General features: G+C 45.3%; 1 protein-coding gene and 1 long non-coding RNA gene across 3 annotated transcripts in view; one reads left to right on the plus strand and one right to left on the minus strand.

Moving 5' to 3' along the window:
* RCAN1 (regulator of calcineurin 1) overlaps positions 1-21848 on the minus strand; it is a 96594-nt gene that overhangs the window by 57408 nt on the left and 17338 nt on the right. The gene's annotated exons all lie outside the window — the stretch shown is intronic.
* Positions 9966-12132, plus strand: LOC123278248 (uncharacterized). Of its 2 annotated transcripts, none has more exons than XR_006515528.2 (3): positions 9966-10082; positions 11160-11325; positions 11625-12132. It is a non-coding gene; the product is annotated as an uncharacterized lncRNA (long non-coding RNA). The 2 variants fall into 2 exon arrangements; XR_006515527.2 differs by having other exon boundaries at positions 11160-11339; positions 11625-12067.

Consider the following 21848-nt stretch of genomic DNA (forward strand, 5'->3'; position numbering starts at 1 on the left):
CAGACAATTTATTTAATTTGGTAAATTACAGCAAACTGCTTTTACTTGCGTGCCTGTCAAGACCTAATTTAATGATCACTAACATAATTGGGGACCAGGAAAAGGCAGAGAATGATCATCCTCTTGCAAAAAGAGCCCTCTTTGTGATGAGGGAACACAGTACCCAGCGGTTCCTTGGATGGTAGCCTGGAAAATCCACAGAATTAACCTGCACTTTATCTAAAGGGCACATGGGCATGTGTGGGGTGAGAACACAAGCAGTTAACTCCCTTCTGACCGAGAGATTTCACAAGAGCCTCCAGTAAAAAAGCCTCGGATTAAAGCTCTCCTGAGAAAGCTCCTTCCATCCCCATGAGGAGCTAGAATATCAAAGGTCTGGATTCATCCACATGCCTTTTGGGTCCAGGACCCACTGCTTCTCAGATGGCAGGGAGAAGAGCACAGTGAACAGAACAGAGGAGGCCAGGGTGCAGTTCTGACCCCACTTACCCTCTTCTGGGCTCACTTTCATTCATCATAAAACAGGGGGACGTCCTAGGAGGCTATGGAGATGGAACAGGAAGTGAGGGGGACTCAGCGTGGGGCTCCAGGGCAGACCCTACTGCACAACGGGGCAGCTCCAATTTGCTCTGTGTATGTGTCGAGTTCAGCGGAAGAGTTCATTTTGAAAAGATATTTCACTAAAAACAAAAACAAAACCCCAAAATGAGACCATTTCAAAACCACTGAGCTTGCTCTAACGTTCCTTCCAGGTTCAACATTCTAAAGTGCATGAAAGTGGGTGAATTTGGCTTATCTGGACTCTGCCCCTAGGTACAAGCAAACGTCAGCTGGAAAGTCTGCATAAAAGAGGAAATTACTTTCGGGTGAGACTTTGGCTTCACAACAACGATCCAAGGATGCTGTGTGAAAATGGACTTGATGTAAATGGAAAGGTTTTAGCAGAGATCGTCAAATTTTGGGACCAAAAGTTTCCAACTTCCTTGTTTCACTTCTTCCTGGGACAAACTTTGGCATGATGATGGTGATTGGGGGAGGGCCACAGAGAGAACGTTAAGTCACGGACTTGGATAAAGTCAAGATCATTTAGCTCACGTCTCATATTAATATCACTGATAAAAATATTTTGCCTTGGTTGAACTCCCTCCTCATTGTCCTGTTACCATGCTTGCCTTGCCAAATTTCAGTCCCACTCCTGTTCACAGGTTCTAATTATTGGAGGTTACAAAACCAGGCCAACTGGTCCCACTACAGAAAAAAATCCTATATAACTTCAGATGAGTCTTCAAGGCTTCTGGGTCAAACTTCCATTCACTTATTTGTTGCCTCTGCAGACATTTCATGCCGTTTTACGTCCCGAGTCTTCAGTCAAAGCAGACAACCTCAACTTCTACTTTATAAGACTATCAAGGCCAAGGAACTTGAATTCATTTCTCCCCTGTGTACTACAACATTTTTCTGAATCTTGACTCATTCTTGGCTCTTTCTCTATCATGTCAATGAGAAGCATCCTTCCTCCTTCCCAAACTTAAAGCCTTCATTTGTTCCGTCAGTTCTGGTCCCTCCTGCCTCCTCCAAGGCCTTATTCCATCTTATAATGACTCCTACTTATAATTTTTGTTATTGCTGTTGCAATATACATTGCTTCTCTGATTCGTAGAAAATTGCCAAAATTATCTGCATCGTGAAAACACATAAAGATAGAAAAGATAAGGGTTATAGAGTACCAATTTAGGAGGCTCAACATTCAATTACTAGGGTTCCAGAAAGAAGAGAAGTAAATGAAGGGCAAGAGATTGGAGATGCTAAAAAAAGCATTCTTGGAGTCTAAAAGGATGAGTCTTCAGATGGGAGAGAACTCACCAAAGGAAGACTAACATGAATAGAGACCCAACGTAGGCACACCTACAAGCGTTTCAGAATATCAAAGAGGAAGAGAGATGTTTTAGGAGAGAAAAAAGTGAGTCACCTACAGAAGTGTGCAAATCACACTGACATCAACCTTCACATCAGCAAAACCAGACCCTGGAAGACCATGAGCTTTCCCTCCAAGTTCGAGAGGAAACAGTGCTCACGATAGAATTCCTCATGCAGAGAAATTAGGGCTCAAGTGTGAAGGTGAAATACATATATTTTAAGATATTTTCAAGAAATCAGACAGTTTACTTTTTGTCCTCTCTTTCCAGAATGGGAAATGTGAATAACAGCATGTTTCCCATAATTGAGAAGATACAAAAACTCAAGACTATATTAAATCACATGACACATGGGGAAAAAAACCCCCAGAAACCCGAAGAAAAATTAAAATGCTATTCAAAAACGTCAGGTCTAAATATGAAGTAAAGCATAACAGGACACAGTTTTAAGCTGACAGCTTTCTGAGTGTGTGAAAGGAGTATCCATTTGCCTTTGATGCTAAATACATTCTCTTCAAGTGCCTCCTGGGTCGTGAAATTGGACCTACTTAGAAGGAAACATGATCCCAACCAATAGCTTGACCCAGCATTGAAGAATATTTTTATAGCTATAATAGCATAAACCCTACTTCCTGATTCTCAGGTTTTAGAATCAACTTATGAGTAAAACATAGATAACGGTTACAGCATAGAATGTTAATGTTAACCACCTAAATGAAAAATGATGGCTGCTGGAAGGTGGAACTGGATAGGCGGAAGGGAGTCAAGAAGAAATGAGAGGAAAAGGAAGATGGAAACTCTCGATTCCAGAATCTGAGGGGATCTGCTCCAACTGGTCCATTTATATCAAATGACTTTTCGAACAGCATCGTGGGTCACTCCACGAAAACTGGTCCTGGGCTTTTCAGAGAGGTGGTCAGAGTGAGCCTCTCTCTGCAACAGCTCCCCGGCCACCATTGCCATCCTTGCCTGGGTGGCCCCAAATGGCCCGGGCCCACCCTCAGCATGGACAGCGACACTCCACAGGAAAATGCACAGTTCTTCTCCTTGTCCCTGCCTGGAACTGCCACACTCAACCTGCTAGTCATAGCATTTCCCTCTTCCTGACTCTCCTCCTTCTCTTCCTCCCTCCCTCTCTTCTCTCCCAATTATGAAGCTTCTTGTACATGCCAAACATCATGGCTTGCTCTTGAGGTGAGCCCATCTTAAACAAGGTCAGACCTAAGGCCCCAAGAATCTATGCCTGGAGGTGACAGAGAACATGTGCCATAAAAGTATTTTCTAAAAGGCGTTTAACATAGAAAGATCAGAGATTAGGACTTCCTAAGCATAATTCCACTAACCAGAAGGACTGTGCAAGAAATCCGCCTGCAGAAATACAGAAGAGTAGATGAGACAGCATTTTGCTGAGGGACCCTCCAACTCATCATCTCATGTAATCCTCACATCAACTCTTTGAGGTAGGCGTCATTTTAAGGATGAGGAAACAAACTCAAAGAACTTGAGTTGGTCCAATCCAGGCCTGGGTAGCACCAGAGTTTGGGTTCTTTCCATCACACTGTCTGGGATCGTTAACTCTTGGTTACTGTGAGTGAGCGAGAGAGCCAGGGTCCTACAAAAGTCTCTAAATGCTGCACCCCAGATGTGATGGCTGGAGAAGAAGTATAACGTGTCAGAGAGCTCGAGGAAGATTCTGATTCGAGTCCAAGAGCTCAACAATGAGGCGCACCTTAGATGCTCCCTCAGTGCCACCCAATGATAAACTTCCATGACTCCGTAATTGGCCTCCTAGTTCTTCCTTCTGTTTCCCAACACCATGAAGGGTTTTGCCCTGTCTTTGTCATATCAGTGTGATAATCAAGTCTGGGAGCTCTGCAGGCTCGCACCTGCGCTGCTCCAGCCTGGGGGCCATGTCCTCTCCCTGACTTGTTGTTTCCAGCAATGAGAACTGGGGCCTCTCGGAGGGCAGGGCTCTGGACAGCTTCCAGAGGAGCCTGTGACAAGGAGAAAAGGGCCTCTGGGACACCATCCAACTCAGACACAAGCGAAGTGTGGGGTGGGCGGCTGTTAGGGGTTACAGGCTCAACGGACCTCTCCTTTTACTTCAAATCCGTCTATGACTGTCCTGTGTGCTCTTAAACTCAGCCTTTCTTTTTAAGGAAGAATGATGAATTTTATTAAAAACAAAACCAAAACCAGCCAGCAAGTATGGTCTTTAGAAGGAATAAATTGCTTTTGATTGAGAATAATGTACTAGCCCTGGAAGTCTGCATATTTTGGTAAATACACATGAATGTTTTAAAGTCTAAACTGGGCAGATTTCCAGGGGGCCTAATTGCTGCTTGGCAGGAAATCTATCGCAGTCAAATGAATTTTATAATACAAATGGTTGGGGGACGGAGAAGACCCGAGGAGACCTAATGAATTCTGTTTTCCCCTTTGGTTCAAGTATATGACTTGGTTTTTAAACAACTTGCTAACTCATTCATTCATTGATCAAACACTTATTAATAACATAACATGGCAAGCAACTGGGCTAGGAGCTGGCAGGACTAAGAGAGTTTCTTCATTGGAGAAGATCAGAAGTTAGTTGGGAAGAGAGATGACCTCTACTGAGAAAAGGCTATCTGGGATGAACAGACTGAGCACAGAGGATTTTTAGGGCAGTGAAAATACTCTGTCCGACACTATAAGGGTGGACACATGTCATTTGTCCAGACCCATAGAATGCACACCACCACACTAAGAATGGGCCCTAATGTAAACTACAGACTTTGGGGGATTATGATGTGTCAGTGTAGGTTCATTGATGGTAGCAAAGGTGCCACTCTGGTGTGGGATGTCGATAGTGGGGGAGGTCGTGCCTGTGTGGGCGTAGGGGGTATATGGGAAATCTCTGCACCTTCTGCTCAATTTTGCTGTGAACATAAAACTGCTCTAAAATATGAAGTTGATTTTAAAAACGATTTTAAAAAGCTATCCAAAGGAACGGCAGGGGTCAATTAGATGCAGAAGTGGGGGGAGGCATCCCAGGCAGAGCCAACAGCAGGCCGCATTCCATCACACAGCCCTCCGCTGTGTCTGGGGACCCCAAGTGGTTCTGCACCCCTCCATTAACATCCCGTATTAGGGAATGGGGCAGAGATAGAAGCAGTTGCCAAAGGAAAGGCCTTTTTTGCAAAGTAAGGACTTTGAACTTTAGCTTATAGAAAATGGTTCAGTGTGGAAGAGCTGTTCAAAGCAGGGTAGTGAGATAAGTAAATAGTTCTTCAGAGAGGTCTCAGGGAGCAGACCACAGGTAGATCGGATGTGGCCAGAGCAGAGCAGGCAAGCTAGGAGGGAGGCTTTGCAGGAACCCAGGCAAGAGGCAGTCTAAGAGACTGAATTACGGCCCTTGTAGTGGGGACAGGAAAGTAGAAACAGATGGAAAGCAGGGTTAGATGTGAAATCGACAGAACTTTTGGCTGAATAAATGAGGATGAGAGAGAAGGTGTCAGCAACGTCTCCTCTGTTTTGGGCATGAACAACTGAGTGGATGGGAGAGCACAAAAGAAGAACAGGAAGTCCAGGAGTGAAGACGATGGCCTAGGTTTGGATACATGGAGTTTGAAATGCCCGCAGAGCGTCCAAGTGGAAGGTCCGCTGAGAAGGGGCTAGCTGGGTGTGGAGCCCGGCAGAGGGGTCTGGGTGTGTCAGCACACTGTTAAAAGTGGTTGAATAGGATAAGGAAGCCCAGCCAGCCAAGGTCAGAGTCCTGAGGACAAGCAACTGTGGAAGTGATAATTCAAAATTGTGAAAGAGCAAGAAGTGTGCTACGGGAATAGATTTTATATTGTCCTTGACCCTTGTATCTGACTACATACTTCATGATTTTTCCCCCCAAAATATATGATTTGGGTAAACAAATGAGGATATCATACTGCACTTCATGTTAAAGGACTACCAGGGATAGGCACAATCTGGAAAAATACGTTTCTACCTATTTGATCTGGAAATAAGTCAGAATATGAGAAATTCCAGGAAGGGGAGGGATGGAGGAAAGACATCAGAATTATCTTGCAGGAGGAAATGAAGAAATGGATTACATCATAGGTTAGTAGGTCTCCTGCTGTGAGTAACAATTATCCAGACCACCTAGAAATCTGAGACAAACCAGATGACGTGTTCTTATCATGTCTCAACTGAGCCAAATAAGTAATCAGATAGCTCGTGCCCCATCCAAAGCCTATTGGACAATCATTTAAAAGTGGGCCATTTAACTGATGCCACTGACAAGTAAAGATCATTGGTGAGGGCAAGTGAACTGGTTGTCTGAGAGCAGGACTCCCAGGCACGTTGCTGTCACTGGGCGGCAGGTAGATTGGACAGGTCAGCTCTATTTCAGGGCTAAGCCCTAGCATCCGCTCTGGTCTTCTTGGGCCCTGCCTGGGCCCTGGGGAGATGGGTCTGCCCAGAGCGGGAGAGACGGCTTTGTAGATGGCCCTGAGAATCTCCTGAGCCTAGTGGGTCCTTCCTGACCAGAGACTTTGCAGGAGCCTCGGGCATGTTACAGAACGTTCCCAGGAGTGGTCTGCATGGCCCTGCACACAGTGCTTTGGTCATCAGCCTCCGCTGGCCACCCTCTCAGGCTCTGTTCACACTGATGCCCTAGCAAGAGCAGAGCTGGGCTTCTGGTCCCAACTCTAACACTGACTAGTTGGGTGACCCCAGGCAAGCTCACCTGGCACTTGGGTCCAAGGTTCCTCACCTGAGAAACAACAAAAACAGCAAGCAAACAAACACAAAATGAGCGAATGAAAAAAAAGAAGGATTTGTGTTCAATGATTCTCAAATATGGGAACTTCGGAGATTTTTAGCCTGGCTGTTTAGGAACCACTTGGGGAGCTTGTTACAAATGCAGTGCTAACGTTGACCCTGGGCCTGGGATAGCACTGGGGTATCCGAATTTTTAATAAGCTCTCTGGGTGACTCTGATAAATAGTCAGATTTGGGAGCCACTGAATGAAATGATTACTCAAGTCTCTCCCAGCTCTAACACTAGATGATTCAATGCATGTATTTAATAAATGCTCATGACCAGTTCCATAACCATGACCCTAAACCCAACAGTGTGGTTACCTTACACAGACATTGCTTATACTCGCTGATGAATAGCTCTTTGCTTTACAGAAAACAGAATAAAATGAATTAGTCAGGGGTCCTAAAATAGCCCTGTCTCTCGTTTCCCTTGGATGAATTTTTTCAAACTGAAACAGAGTGTCAGCAACATCCCTGAGGTGAGAGGCGGGAGGTGGTGGCTTGGCAGGTCGAGGGCCACGTGCTCTCATTCCATCTGGACCACTGGTTTGTCATGACGACCCTGAGCAGAAGAATTTTTGTTTTTTTCTTTTAAATTGCCTTTCTACTCTGTAAAATAGAACGAACAACCACCAATCTGTCTCCCCGGGCTGTTGGGAAGAACTCATATGGAATTTGCCATCAATCTGACTCTTTACAGCTAACACCAGGCGCCAGGGAACAGAGGGGAGAATGTCACATTGCATTACTTTCAGGCTCAAAGCGTCTGCACTGTAATTACTTCAACAGCTCAGAATAAGAGAACCTGACCAAGGATTCCCAAGGAGAAAGGGGCTCTATTGGTTCTGCTTTCATAGGGAAGGCGAGTCCAGCTTTAGAGCATCAAGAGGCATCTTATCTATCCTCAAGTGTGCTGGAAACAGATGTCTGCACAGCCTGGTCAGCACTTGCCACTTCCTTTGGCTGAACGTGCTGGTATTCAGGCCTGATAGCGAGCAGGGTCAGTGTGAATGGAAAGAATGACAGTGTGTCCTTCCATCTTCCTGAGGCTCCGGCTGATATGGAAACCGGCTGGCGCAGGCGGCAGTGGAAAGTATGAATCCATTCTTGCCTGGGGTTGAATGACTGCAGAATAATCAGATCGGGGCTCGTGTTCACATATCACTGCAGCTCACTTAGGCTGTTATCCAGGCACGTCCTTTGGGCTGCAGGAATTATATGCTGCAACCCGAAGCAGCTGAAGAAGACAATGCTTGCAAAAACAGGCACGGGATGGGGCGTTCTCCTGAGAACCGAAGCGGGGAGGAGGGATGGGTGTGGTGACTGCCGGTGCTAATTGCCCACCAAGCGTCCAGCAGAGCTCTCTCTGGATGCTTCTTGGCCCCTCATCTCTGTGCGTGATCCTGAGAGGTGTGCAGTATTCTCCCCACTTCACAGATGAGGAAATCCAACCCCAGAGAGGTTTAATGACCTGCCCAAGGTTGCAGGGAGCAGGGATCCAAACCCGAGGCCTGTGAGTCTAAACCTGAGACCTGTGAACTTTCCGTGACGCTGCCTGTGTTCCATTCACTTACATATAAAAGTTGTTGTAAGTAAAGGAAAAGCATAGAAAGGCAAGTGACAACAGGGGACGTTTGTGAGCCAAACTGGTGAGGAGGAGGGAGAGGAGAATTTTAGGCTAAAGCTTCAAAAATGTCTTTTAGACAAGCACTAGGAGAAGCACCCGGAAAAACAAAAGCACTGAGCAGCGAGTTGGAAGTTCTAGGCCCTTCTACAGACAGGCCCAGAGCTGCTCCACAGATGTCTTAGTCTCTGTGGGAAAGAGCAGCTGGAAACGTGTTCAAGCTGGAAAGTTTAAGTAACCAACACGTTTGAACTTACCTCCTAATTTTTTTCCAAGAGTGTCTTAGAATTGAAAAATACCTATTCTAACATCTCAATCAAATGAAGGTGCTGCTTCTAGGGTCCTGACTGACCCTGCACAGTTAGTTCCAGGACTGAGCAGAGCAAGGAAGGCAAGGAGAAAAGGTTTATTAAAAAACAGAACGAGGGGCCGGCCCGGTGGCACAGCGGTTAAGGTTGCACGTTCCGCTTCTCGGCGATCCGGGGTTCGCCGGTTTGGATCCTGGGTGCGGACATGGCACAGCTTGTCAAGCCATGCTGTGGTAGGCGTCCCACATACAAAGTAGAGGAAGATGGGCACGGATGTTAGCTCAGGGCCAGTCTTCCTCAGCAAAAAGAGGAGGATTGGGAGTAGTTAGCTCAGGGCTGATCTTCCTCAAAACAAAACAAAACAAAACAGAACAAAAGAAAAGTGATTATCTCCCAGAGTCAAAGAATGAATTGATACTGCTGCTTAAAGATCTTTTCAATCTGAGAAAGTATTATTCATACCCCATCTTTCCCTTTACTTGGAAAGTTTTCCCAAATGGAAGAAGAGGAAGAAAGAGGAGGAGGAAGAGGAAATTCCCAGCCCTCGAAGGCCCCAACTCTCCTCTCTCCATTTGCTGGATTCTGACCATGGACGTCGCAAGAAGCCCAAAAGAAAAATAGCAGTCATCCCCAGACATCAGTGCCATTGCTAACGAAAAAAAAAAATCACTAAAATTGAAAAGCCTCTCCTGCATATCGGCCCTAAAAAATATTAAACACAATCAGGATACCTAGCATGACAGTTTCAATAGAGTATCACTATGAAAGAAAAATCTTAAAAAAAAAACCAGCAAGATCAGGAAGTGGCCTAGGTGTTGTTTGAGCGTGCACGGTGAGAGGGTGTCTCCCAGGGGCTCAGCGGCATTCTTGTGAAGCAGGTGCGTGTCCATCTAGGTCACAGAATCAGGGACCAGCCTCTTCAGTGACCTCCCGGCTCTGAATTTCTTATCCAAATGCCAACAGGGCTGCTCTCTTCCAAGCCAGACGAATCATTTAGTCTTGCACCTGCGCTGGATGTGGGGTGCAGAGAAAGGAGCCAAGTGGCTGCCAGATGGAGGTTGGTGCCATTTTAAAGTGTATCTGTGATCATGTGATTTATAATAAGAAATATGTATTTGGCCTTAGTCCTGTTTCTGGCGTGAAACTCCTAAAACCTTTGGAATTTCCAAAGCGATAAGAGCATAAAGGTGTCTTTTGTTATGTTAATGAGGTCACTACTGCACAGCTCCGACCAATGGGATGGTTGCCAGGGGAACCAACAGGGTGATCAGAGGGTGGAAACTTTCAGCCCATCCCCCTGACCTCCAAGGAGGGGAGGGGGGCCGGGTCACCAAGAGCCACTGATTTAATCAGTCGTGCCTATGCAACGAAGCCACCATAAAAACCCAAAAGGCCAGGCTGTGGAGAGCTTCCGGTTGGTGAACACAGGGCCATTCGGTGAGTGGCACCCTCAGAGAGCATGGAAGCTCCGCGCCCTTCCCCATACCTTGCCCTATGCATCTCTTCCATCTGTCTGTTCCTGAGTTATATCCTTTTATAGTAAGCCGGTGATTTAGTAAGTAAATGAGTTCTGTGAGCCACTCTAGCAAATTACTCAAACCCAAGGAGGGGCCGTTGGAAACGTCAATCTATAGTTGGTCAATCAGAAGCACAGGTGACAACCTGGACTTGCAACTGACATCTGAAGTGTATGTGTGTGTGGCGGAGGAGGGAGGGCCGTCTTATAGGACTTGAGCCCTTCCCCTGTGGAATCTGACGCAGCCACTGGGTAGACAGTGTCAGGATTGAGTTCCTGGTGTCCGAGAATTGGTGGTATAGGGAAACCCTCCACACACACACGTTGGAATTGGGTCTGGAGTCCTTAGTATCAAAGAGAGAACAACCTGATGCTGGTTTTAGGAAGAACAGTGCTAATAAATTCCTGCAGAGACTCTTTTTATTCCCACCAGTTATACTGAGGTATGATTGACAAATGAAAATTGTATATAATTAAGGCATACGACATGATGAATTGATATACAAATACGTTGTGAAATGATTCCTACAATCAAGCTAATTCTCATATCCAGCACCTCACATAGATACTCCCTTTGTGTGTGTCGGGGGTGTCTGTGTGTGATGAGGACACTTAAGATCTACTCTCAGCAGATTTCAAGTATACAATACGGTATTATTAACTGTAATCACCATGCCGTATACTAGGTCTCCAGAACTTATTCATCTTATAAGTGAAAGTGAGTACCCTTTGACCAACGTCTCCCCATCTTGCCCACACCCCCGGGCCCCCGGTAACCACCTTCTACTCTCTATTTCCACTAGAGAGCTAAGATTACCCTAATAGTATTATGGGTTGAATTGTACCCCGCGCCCCCCCCCCGCCCCCCACCAAATTCATATGTTGAATTCCTAACCCCCACTATCTCAGAATGTGACTGTATTTGAAGACAGGGCCTTTAAAGAGGTAAAGAAGTTAAAATGAGGCCCTTAGGGTGGGCCCTAATCTAATCTGACTAGAGTCCTCATAAGAAGAGATGATACACAGAGGGACGTCAGACACATGCACCGGGGAAAGAGCACTCGAGGACACAGCAGGAAGGCAGCCCTCTGCAAGCCAAGGAGAGAGGCCTCAGGAGAAACCTAACCTGCAACAGCTTGACCTTGGACTTCAACCATCAAAACTGTAAGAAAATAAATGTACGTTGTTTAAGCCGCCCAGCCCCAGGTACTTTGACACGGCAGCCCTAGCGGATTGATACAAAGAGCCTCTATTTTGCTTTGAATCTGCATAGGTTGATAAACTGAGCCACAATTTACAGAGGTCCTGTGACCAGATCAGCCACTGCAGAGACCTGAAGGCTAACCATTAAAAAAAAAAAATTACACACACACGTGCCCACACACACACACACACACACACGCAAAATTCACATAGATTATGAAATCCAACTAACAGCTATTGTTTACTTCCAATTACCTCAGGACAACTTTTCTTTGAACTTCCTGCTGAAGAGCATGCACACTGCTGTTCCTGTCCAGGTTCCCGGGGACAGGGCTGGCCAAAGACAGCTTGCAAGAGCCATCTGGAGTGCCCAGCCTGCTGACTGTCATCACACAACAATTTGTTGACTTTAACCTTTTGCCTATATTCTAGAGGCAGAAAAAATCTCACACCTTATTTCAAGCAATCTCTCTTAACCTCCCTCCCTAACCCTCGGAAGATGCTAAGAATCCGAAGGGAAATCAGAAACTCACTTAGCTAGAAACACCCAAAATGTCTCATTCAGAATGAATTCACCAGACAACTTCAAAGCAAAAATGATAATGAAAAATAAGTCACCTAACACCAGAGTGTCTCTCTTTCCTAATGTTTCTCCCATCTAAGAAAACAGACATTACCGAGGTTAAAAAAAATTTGTACTTTGTAAAAATAAGGCTTCATAATTATAGTTCGTTCTTGTGAATAACTCCTCAAATATATCCTTCCTGCAAAAGGTTTTCTTTCCCCTTCTCTTCTTCCATCGCTGACTGCAGTGGAAAATTACATTCCTCTGCGAAATATAATCCTGTTGATATTAACACCTATTAAGGTTTTCATCAAATTGCTAGGTGAGACGGTGTAATTAGGGACGGGCAAGGGGAAAATTACAAAGGATGCAGAGGACATCAGTCCAAAGGAGGTAAAGAATGAGAAGATCATAAGTTGCTTTTAACTCTGGATCATGTGTTACAAATTCAAAAGAGCTCCCAGGCCAGGCGTCGTCAAGCCGTGCAGGAGCGTGTACCTGCTTGCCTGGTGACGGAGTCTCCTTGAAAATAAACCTGTATGTTTTTTAAGTCTGACTTTCACCGGAGGATTCCTAAGAGCATCGTGAATCCAAATGACAAAATTAAATGCACACTGACCACTCGTCCCCACAGCTTCATGCAAATGTGTGGCATTAGCAACTAAAAGAAGAACTGTTTTCTGAGGACCCTGCTTTGATACGCGTGGAATAGATACTACTTCTGCATGCTGAAAGAGCAGTGTTTTAAAATTTTACATAAACTGTGTACTTTGATTATTATAAAAATCATTTATAAATTATCCTTGTTTAAAACAAATATTCCCTTTTTCTAGGAAAATTAGTAACAGAATTTCAAAAAAGTTGAATAATTTCTAAAGATTATGTAAGATTTCAACTTCACTCTTTTAACTCATTTTGGTGATTATTTATAACATTAACACCTCTGAGAGGTCTTTAGGAACCCTACTGATACACAAAAAAAAAGAAGCAAATTTGGGGCTAGCCCGGTGGCGGTTAAGTTCATGTGCTCTGCTTCAGTGGCTTGGGGTTCACAGGTTCAGATTCTGGGCGTGGACTTATGCACTGTTTATCAAGCGATGCTGTGGCAGGCATCCCACATGTAACATAGAGGAAGATGGGCACCAATGTTAGCTCAGAGCCAATGTTCCTCAGCAAAAAGAGGAGGATTGCCAGTGGATGTTAGCTCAGGGCTAATCTTCCTCAAAAAAAAAAAAAAAAAAAAAAAGAAGCAAATTTATAGGCATTCCCTGAATAATGCATTAGCTACAGAAGCAGCATATGCTAAGATATTATTCTACTTTTTAATTCATGTTAGACCTTTATAAGTCAAGGATGCATATTGGAACCTTTAGAATAACCACTAAAAGAACAGTAAAGAACAGACAAATTAGTAGAAGGGGAACAGTGAAATAATGAAAAAATAAAAACTAATTCAAAAGAAGGCAAGAAAGGAAAGTGGAACAACTGGAAGATAAATAGTAAGATGACAGAAAATTGGAGAGTGGAAAAAGATGTATCATATAAATACTAATCAGAAAAAGCTGGCATAGGTATACTCATATCATGCAAACAGACTTGAAGACAAGAAGCATTTTAGCAGAAAAGAAAGACATTTAATAATGATAAAAGGGCCAATCTGCCTGGGAGATATAACCATTCTAAATTTGTATGTACCTGATAATATAGCCTCAAATAAATATACATATAAAGCTGCCAGATCAGAAAGGAGAAATAAATCCAAATCATAGTTGGAAATTTTAACACTCTTCTCTCAGCAACTGATACAACAAACAAAACTCAGTAAGGCAAGGGATGATATGAACAACACAAATAACAAATTTAACCCAATTGACTATAAATTGTTAAGTGCACCTAACAACTGTGGAATGCACATTCTTCTCAAGTACACAGGAAACTGGCTCTTTGTTGAGCCATAAAGCAATTCTGAAAAAATGTCAGGGGACTGGGATAGAGCATCTTCTGATCACATAGTGGAATTATGTTGTGAACCAATAACATAAAAGATACCTAGAAAACCCCCAAATGTTAGTAAACAAAGCAGTGCACTTTAGAAATTACAATGGAAATCAGAAAATATCTGAAGTGAGAGATAATGAAGATATGACATACCAAACTTCTAAGATGCAACCAAAGCCATATTTAGAGGGAAATGTGTAGCCTTATATGCATATATTGGAAAGAGAGACTGAAAATCAACGATTTACATATTAATCTCAAAAAGCAGGAAAACAGAACGGTAAACATAGCCCAAAGAAAGTAGAAGGAAAAGAAAAAGAGTAGAAAACATTGAAATAAAAAACAAATATACAATAGGAAAAAAATAACAGTCAAGCGTGGGCTCTTTGAAAACATTAACACATTCAATAAACCTCTGACAGGACGATGAAGAAAAAGGGAAGGAAAAACAAGTTGCCATCACCAAGATTGAAAAAGGAGACATGACTATAGGTCCTAGAGATGTTAAAAAGCCTATAAAAATAGAATAAAAATTTTTCGACAACATATTTGAAATTTTAAATGAAATGGTCAAATTCCTAGAAAAATACAAGTTACAAAACTGACAGAAGAGAAAATCAATTAGGTGTATATCTATTAAAGAAATTGAATCTCTAACTAAAAAGTTTCTCACAAGAAGACCCCAGGCCCTCACAGAAGATCAGTAAAATCTTCCGAACATTTAAGTAAGAAATAACATCAATCTTACAGAAATTCTTCAATAGAAGAGATAAAAAGGGGAAGTCTTTCCACTAGTTTTATGATTTTAACCTAACTTTGATCCTAAAAACTGACAAGGATATAAGAAAGAAAACTATTGACCTCTGTCTCTCATGAATATAGATATAAAATTCCAAAACGAAAATAATAGTAAAGCAAAACTGGAGTTATAACAAAGAACACTGCACCACAATCTGGGAAATGTCAATATGTGTATGTCAGAAGACACGTAGGAGAATGCTACAGCAGCACTGTTATGATACCCCCAAACTGGAAAACATCCAAATGGCCATCCACAGTAGAACAATAAATAAATTGTGATGTATTCACATCATAGATTAGAAACAACCACAAAAATGAACGATTACTCTATGTGTGATGGTTAATTTCATGTGTCAATTTGGCTGTGCCACAGTACCCAGATATATGCTCAAACGTTATTGTGGATGCTTCTGTGAGGGTGTTTTTGGAGACTGACGTTTAAACTGGTGGACTTTGAGTAAGCAGATTGCCGTCCCTAATGTGGTGGGCCTCATCCAATTAGTTGAAGGCCTCAGTGGAACAAAAAGGCTGACCTCCCCGAAGCAAGAGTGAATTCTGCAACATCGTGTGTCTGCTGGGTCTCTGGCCTGATGGCCTTTGGACTTGAATGGTGACATCAGCTTGTCCGTGGGTCTCCAGCCTGCTGGCCCCCCTTGCAAATTTTGGACTTGCCAGCCTCTATAATTGTGTGAGCCAGTTCCTTAAAATAAATCCCTCTCTCTATATATATACACATCCTACTGGCTCTGAACTCTGACTAATACCACATGCAACACGGATGAATTTTATGAAGATTATGTTGGACAAAAGAAATCAGACACAAATAATTAAAAACATGTGTTTCCATTTATATAAAGTTCCAAACAAGCAAAACTAATCTCTGTCTCTAGGATAGCCTATAAACATATGTACATATTTATACATATATATATATATATATATATACACACTTATAAGGGATTAGTTTTGCCTATCTATATATCTATATCCATCCATCTATTCATCTATCTGTCTGTCTCTCTCTTTCTCTCCTATTTAGTTTTGTTTCTCTGGAGAACCCTGACTAATACAGAAGTCAAGCAAACACTTTTCAATTCTTACCCATTTTCTCTGTGCTCACTAGTTTCTGTGCACACTGGCTTCATGTGTGAACACACCATGCTCTTTCTACCAGAGGCCTCTGCACCACATTCCCTTTGCCTGGACCTTACCTGGCTCTTTGCCTCCCTCAAACCTCAGCTTAAACATCTCTTCCTCAGAGAGACCTTCTGGGCTCCCATTAGGAGCCTCTTGTTCTTGTTTACCGCAGCCCCTCATTGGCTTTACTCAGAGCAGTAATCATCATCTACAACCAATACACTTAGAAAATATTATCTGTCGTTCCCGTGGGAAGGTACATTCCGTGAGGACAAAGACATGGCTTTGTTTTCCCCTGGGTCTGGGTACACCGTCAGAAGGGTTCGATAAATATTTGTTGGACGAACAAGTGAATGAATAAGCGAATGTTTACTGAGCAGGCCTCACAGGATATTAACTTCAGCACCCTGATCTACAAGGGAGTAAGGACCAGAAACCTACAGGGGAAAGTGTCCTGAATTCCCCTTCTGAACTGCATCTCTTCAACCGAGTATTTTCTCCATATTATCCTGACACATAACAAACCTCCTCCCATCCCAGCGCCGACCAGCACCTAGCACCCTGCAGGGCGCTGACATTCCAGGACGCTGTGTCTTTACCCAGCATTTCTGCCTACGCTGGTGAAGCCAGGGACAAAGGCTGATCTGTCACATCCGTGATGGTCCCCGTGTGCAAGGCCACAGAAGGGAGGTTACAAAAGAACCAGAAGACACGTTTCCCACCCTTGAGAAGCTTGGAATCTCACGGATAAGTAAAACTATGGCCATGTCGAAACTCAGACTCTATCTAGCCAATTACTGTAGAATGAAGTGATCAGAAAGACTGGATTGGGACGGTCTAGACATTTCTGGGCCCAACTATATTCTCTGTCTTGACCTGGGAGGTGATGATAAGTATTTATCTAGTAAAGACCAATCAAGCTGTTCTCTTATAATCTGAGGACAGGTGACGCCTGTGCAGTGTTCCAAACAAGAGACCTGCCGGGACCCACGGAAGCTATGTCCTGATGAAGAGCGTGGAAGCCAGAGAGAAGCCGGATTCGGTCCTCGCTGCCAGGGCGCCACCCAGCCAGAGCCAGTGGAAATCTGTCAGGAAGGATTCGTTCCCTCATTTGATAAATATTTATTTAGGCACCTACTGTGTACCAGGCACAGCTCCAGTGTGCAGTTCACAGTCTGGAAGGAAGAGATGGACAATAAATAATAAGTAAAACATACAGTGTGTCGTGTGGTGAGAAGTGGCACGGAGGAATAAAAAGTAGGGTCGGGGACAGGATGCAGAGGAGGGAGGTACGACTGGAACAGGATAGCTGGGGACGGTCTCCCTGAGAAGGTGACACTTGAGCCAACACCAGAAGGAGGTGAGGCAGCCAGCTATGGCTTTCTGGGCAAAAACTATCTCAGCAGGAGGGCAGTGCAGGCACAAAGGGCTGAGGCAGGAACGACAGGAGGCAGTGAGGAGGGGCCAGCTGGCTATGCTGTCCAGGGAGACCTGGGAAAACCTGGAAGGAGTGAATAAAGGGGAGCGGAATTAAAGCTGAGCTTCCACACAACGACTTTAAGATTACATGGGGCTTGAGCCACTGAAGTCCAATTCCATGAATTGATCTAAAGGGCTCAAGATCCCTACAAGTTGAATTTTATGATTGTCAGGTTAATACCCAGATGTCCACTATTTTACATGAGTCCACAGAATGAGCCATCACCTCGTTCGACCCATCTTCTCTTGTCCTCCCCCGGCCCCTGCCCCCAGTACAACATACGGGGTCACGGAGCAAAGAGCAGCATGACTGGGGTCCGAGCTGTAGGGCGCCATCAAATGTAATGAAGATGTGCTCCCGCCCCTTGCCCCCTGCCAGAATTTCAGATCCCACACTCTTTACCAAACCTTCCTCTGTCTGGGCTTAGATAGATGAGAGACAAATGATGAGGAGCCAGAAAACCTGAGAAAACTACCCAGACTGACTCAGATGTCTGAACTTCCATCTGTAGAGAAGTTCTGCTTGGGGGAGGGGACGTCGGGGAAGCTCCCAGCCTCGCAGCACACCTGGACGTCAGGAGGAGTCGGGACCCCTCTTCTGGCCTCATCGGCAGGTAGCTCTCCTGCTGGGCTAAGGCCAACCCTACCATCGGCACCATCTTCATGATTTCAGGAGGATGGCACCCAAGCACACGCCCACACTCTGTTGGCACTGCCCTCTGATTGACTGGCTAAAAAAAGATTCGATAAAACCCAAGGATCAGTATTTAGGCTGCTGTTCTTCTGAATAAAACACTGGTCAGGAGGTGATTAAAGTTCAAGCAGGGGGGTAAGTCCCATTTTCCCAGCACTGGGATTAGATGGCAAGTCAGTCTAACAGGACAATTTGTTCCCTCACTCTCCCACACAAATCCCGGCCCCCTTTGCCACCCGAGCCGCCTTTTCCATCTAGGTGCCTGTCATTAGTCTACACTGGGACTCAAAGTCAGTAAGGAGAGAATTGTTTATCAACGCCCCACATTAATTCGTGTAGCCTTAAAAAGTGAACAGATCCCAATCATCTATTACTTGAATTTTCTGATTCCAAAGAAAAGCATTTCTTGGCTGAGGCCGTCTTGTCCCTGACCTGATTTTCCTATATAACTTCTGTGTACTCCAGTAATTAATGCGGAGACATCGATCTACAATTACAGGAAAACCTCAACAGCTTGACTTAATTGGAGTGCCAGGAGGACGCGGGAAGGGACGGTACTGCTGTTTCTTTTAAGCGCATGTGGAACATGAAGACAGAGGACGGGCGCTGGGATCCGAGCAGTCACGAGGGCTTCAATCCACAGAAGACCCCAGAGCACAGTTACGTGCCAACACTGACCAGTATCACAAATCAATGATGGTGGCCCTCTTTCCAAAATGAGCTAAATCTTCCCTCATCTAGATTACGATAAAATTTGACCCTGGTGTATTCAGACGAGGACTTCACAGGGTGTCCTCAACCTTGCTTTAGCTATGAAAGCAGCTCTGTATGAGATGGTCTCCTATGAGAAATCTGATCACAGAGAGAGGCATAATAGTGAAGTGCCAGTAGTTTTAAGTCAAAAATGCTCAGATACTGGCATTTCATGTGTTTCAACGTAACACTAATTAGCCCTTACCCAACTCTGCTTGCATAGTGCCTAGAACTGCCATTCAAGAACCACGCTATTTTGCAAAGCTCATATGCAAAGCTGATCCTCGCTTGGCTAACCCTCTAAGTGCCTCATCACAAATTATAAAATAATTAATGGTTATGAATAAGATCTGGCTTGTGACATGGGCTGAGATGCCAGCTTGAGTCGCAAGCTTCCTTTTAGGGAAGTCTGAAAGGATGCTAACCAAGCTGGTATTTCTGCGATCTTTTGCATTTACTAAGACTGAGAATGGCTCTAACACATGAGCCCACTTGGCCTTTCTCTTGGGAAGGGAGGGAGCAAGAAAGAGGCAGCCTGAATAGGAACAACAGTGTCTGCTTTATAGACAAAGACATAGAACCTCCAAGAGATTAAGGAACTGGGCCTCGATGAGTTATATGGTGGGCTCAGGGGCCCTCTGGCTGCTGAGCCAACTGAAGCCTGGAGAAAGGATGGGCACAGTTTTCAGAATAGGAAATAGGCTTGATAAATACACAGATGGGAAAGTGTCTGGAAAACAATCGAGGGCATTCTCTGCATGGAAGTTCAGGGCTAGTTTCTGTCTTCCCTGGGTGTCCCTTCCCATTGAATGTATGTGAGCTGCCCACTGTCGTTCCCTTGACAGTCACTGAATGAAGGTTCCCGCATACCAGGTCCAGGCCGGAGGACAGGGTGAACCACATACGGTCCCTGCCCTCAAGGAACAGGTGCACAGGCTAGAGGAGTGGCTTATGCCCTGGGCAACTGCTGCCCCAGACAGACTTATAATTCCATACTACATGTAGGGAAAAAACTGCTAGTTTACACTTGTTTGTATTCTGAGGCTGGAGGGCTGGGGGGTGGACAAAATCTGCATTCTTATCCTATTATTCAGGATCATGGGTAGGGATTATTTTCACAGTTGTTGCAAAATAGAAAAGGTACAAAAATGTTATGTATCAATTGATGAGTTCAGAGGAATTTCTGTCCCAACTCTTGAGTTGGAAAGTGGACCTACCTAAAATAAACAGCCTCATAGCTGGACAGGCGGAAGATACGAACTGTCCAGACGAAAGAGAACAAGTCCACAGCATGTGGGAAGACAGAACAACTTTGCAGCCTGAGACTTAACGGAAAAAAAACCCCAGAACGTTCTACAAAAGGAAGAGGAGAGGCGCCCCTTTAAGGGAGCCTCGAACCCCCTAAGGTCAGTTAGCTGCATTTGACTTGAGGAGGGGCAGCGGCGAGGCAGAGTCCAGGGCTCAGGGGCAATGATGGATGGGCAGCCGGGGACACGGGGAAGAGCAGTGTCGGGAGTCAGAGCCTCGGGGGCTGCGTCTGAATCCCAGGCAGGCTATGGTCTGCGCAGGAACTCTCCAGGGCTCCTGCAACAAGTGCGCACCTCCCAGGGATGCGGCCACAAACTAAATGAGGGAGGGAGCGGAGGCAGCAGGGGGTAGTGGTTAAGAGCCTCGACTCTGGGACAAGATAGCCTGGGTTCAAATCCGGCCCCTCCCACAACTGAGCTGTGCAACATGGAGCAGGTTACTCCACCTCAGTTGCCTCAGTTACTCCATCCCTAAAATGGGGACGACGGTGGTATCCCCCTTACCGGGTTTGCGTGAGGATTCAATGCATCCACGTCTAAGCGTGCACAACAGCGCCTCGCACAGGACGAACACTGTAAAAGCGTTCACTTAAGCACACACATGAGCCAATTGCCACCGAACCAGCACACGGTAGGAGCTGAGTAAACGGTTGGGGAAAGTCACCATAGCCATTTCCCTTCTGCAGGTATGGTGGGAGGCAGGAAGAGAGGGTCCCCAGAGGGGGAGGAAAAATTTGACTTTTTTGGTGAGGATGATTGGCAACGGACATGCCAATCTTCCTCGTTTCGCTTGAGGAAGATTGGTCCTGAGCTAACATCTGTGGCCAATCTTCCTCTTTTCACCTGAGGAAGATTGTCCCTGAGCTAACATCAGTGGAAATCTTGTTCTGTTTTGCACATGGGACGCTGCCACAGCATGGCTTGATGAGTGGTGTGTACTTGTCTGCCCAGGATCCCAACCTGTGAACCCTGGGCTGCCAAAGCCGAGCGTGTGAACTTAACCACTATGCCACCGGCCAGCCCCAAAGTGACCTAGTTTTTAAGCTCGAAGAAAGTACCCCCAGGCTCTTCCCCCATCATAAAACAAAAAATGGACAACACCCGCAGAAAGAACAGAATCCTGGCAATTTTGTGTTCTGATCAAGCTGAGTTTGACCTTTTAGTAAATGACTGACTCTGCTAAGAGTGTACACGATCCATCTATTCATCATAGATTCCAGCATCCGGGGAGGGGGGTCCTGAAGGCCAGGCCCTGCAGGTGGCTGCTTCCGTCTAAGCCGCTGCAGAAGCCTGTGCTGAGAAAGAGAAACACTGGGGGGTTCTCAGGCTCCCGGGAGGCCGGGGCCTCTTCCCACCTGAGGAGCTGACTTCTGAACTGGCAACAGGCTCAGACACGGATGCGCCTTCATGGCCGCTGGGACGTGCCACCCAATGGGTCCCGACAGCTCTGAACAAGCCCACTCGGGTTGGACCAGCTGTCCCCAAGGGGTTTGGGACCCTACTGTCAGATAAACTGGCCACCACTCTGCCGAGCCGGGACATACGTGTGGTCAGGCCAGGAAAGTGGACTCTCTGGGGACACTGGTGCAGCCATCCGCATACACCCAGACAATGCCCCCCAGATACGCCTGCACTGAGTACTCTCACTGAGGGGCGGGGCGAGTGAGCCTGGAGGTCCCCTGCCCTTGGAGCAGGCAGAGCCATCACCTGGGTGAAGACATTTGTGCAGGACATCCTGGTGAGCTGGACC

Source organism: Equus asinus, chromosome 18, assembly GCF_041296235.1.
Source record: "Equus asinus isolate D_3611 breed Donkey chromosome 18, EquAss-T2T_v2, whole genome shotgun sequence".
In the NCBI taxonomy this organism is placed as follows: Eukaryota; Metazoa; Chordata; class Mammalia; order Perissodactyla; family Equidae; genus Equus; species Equus asinus.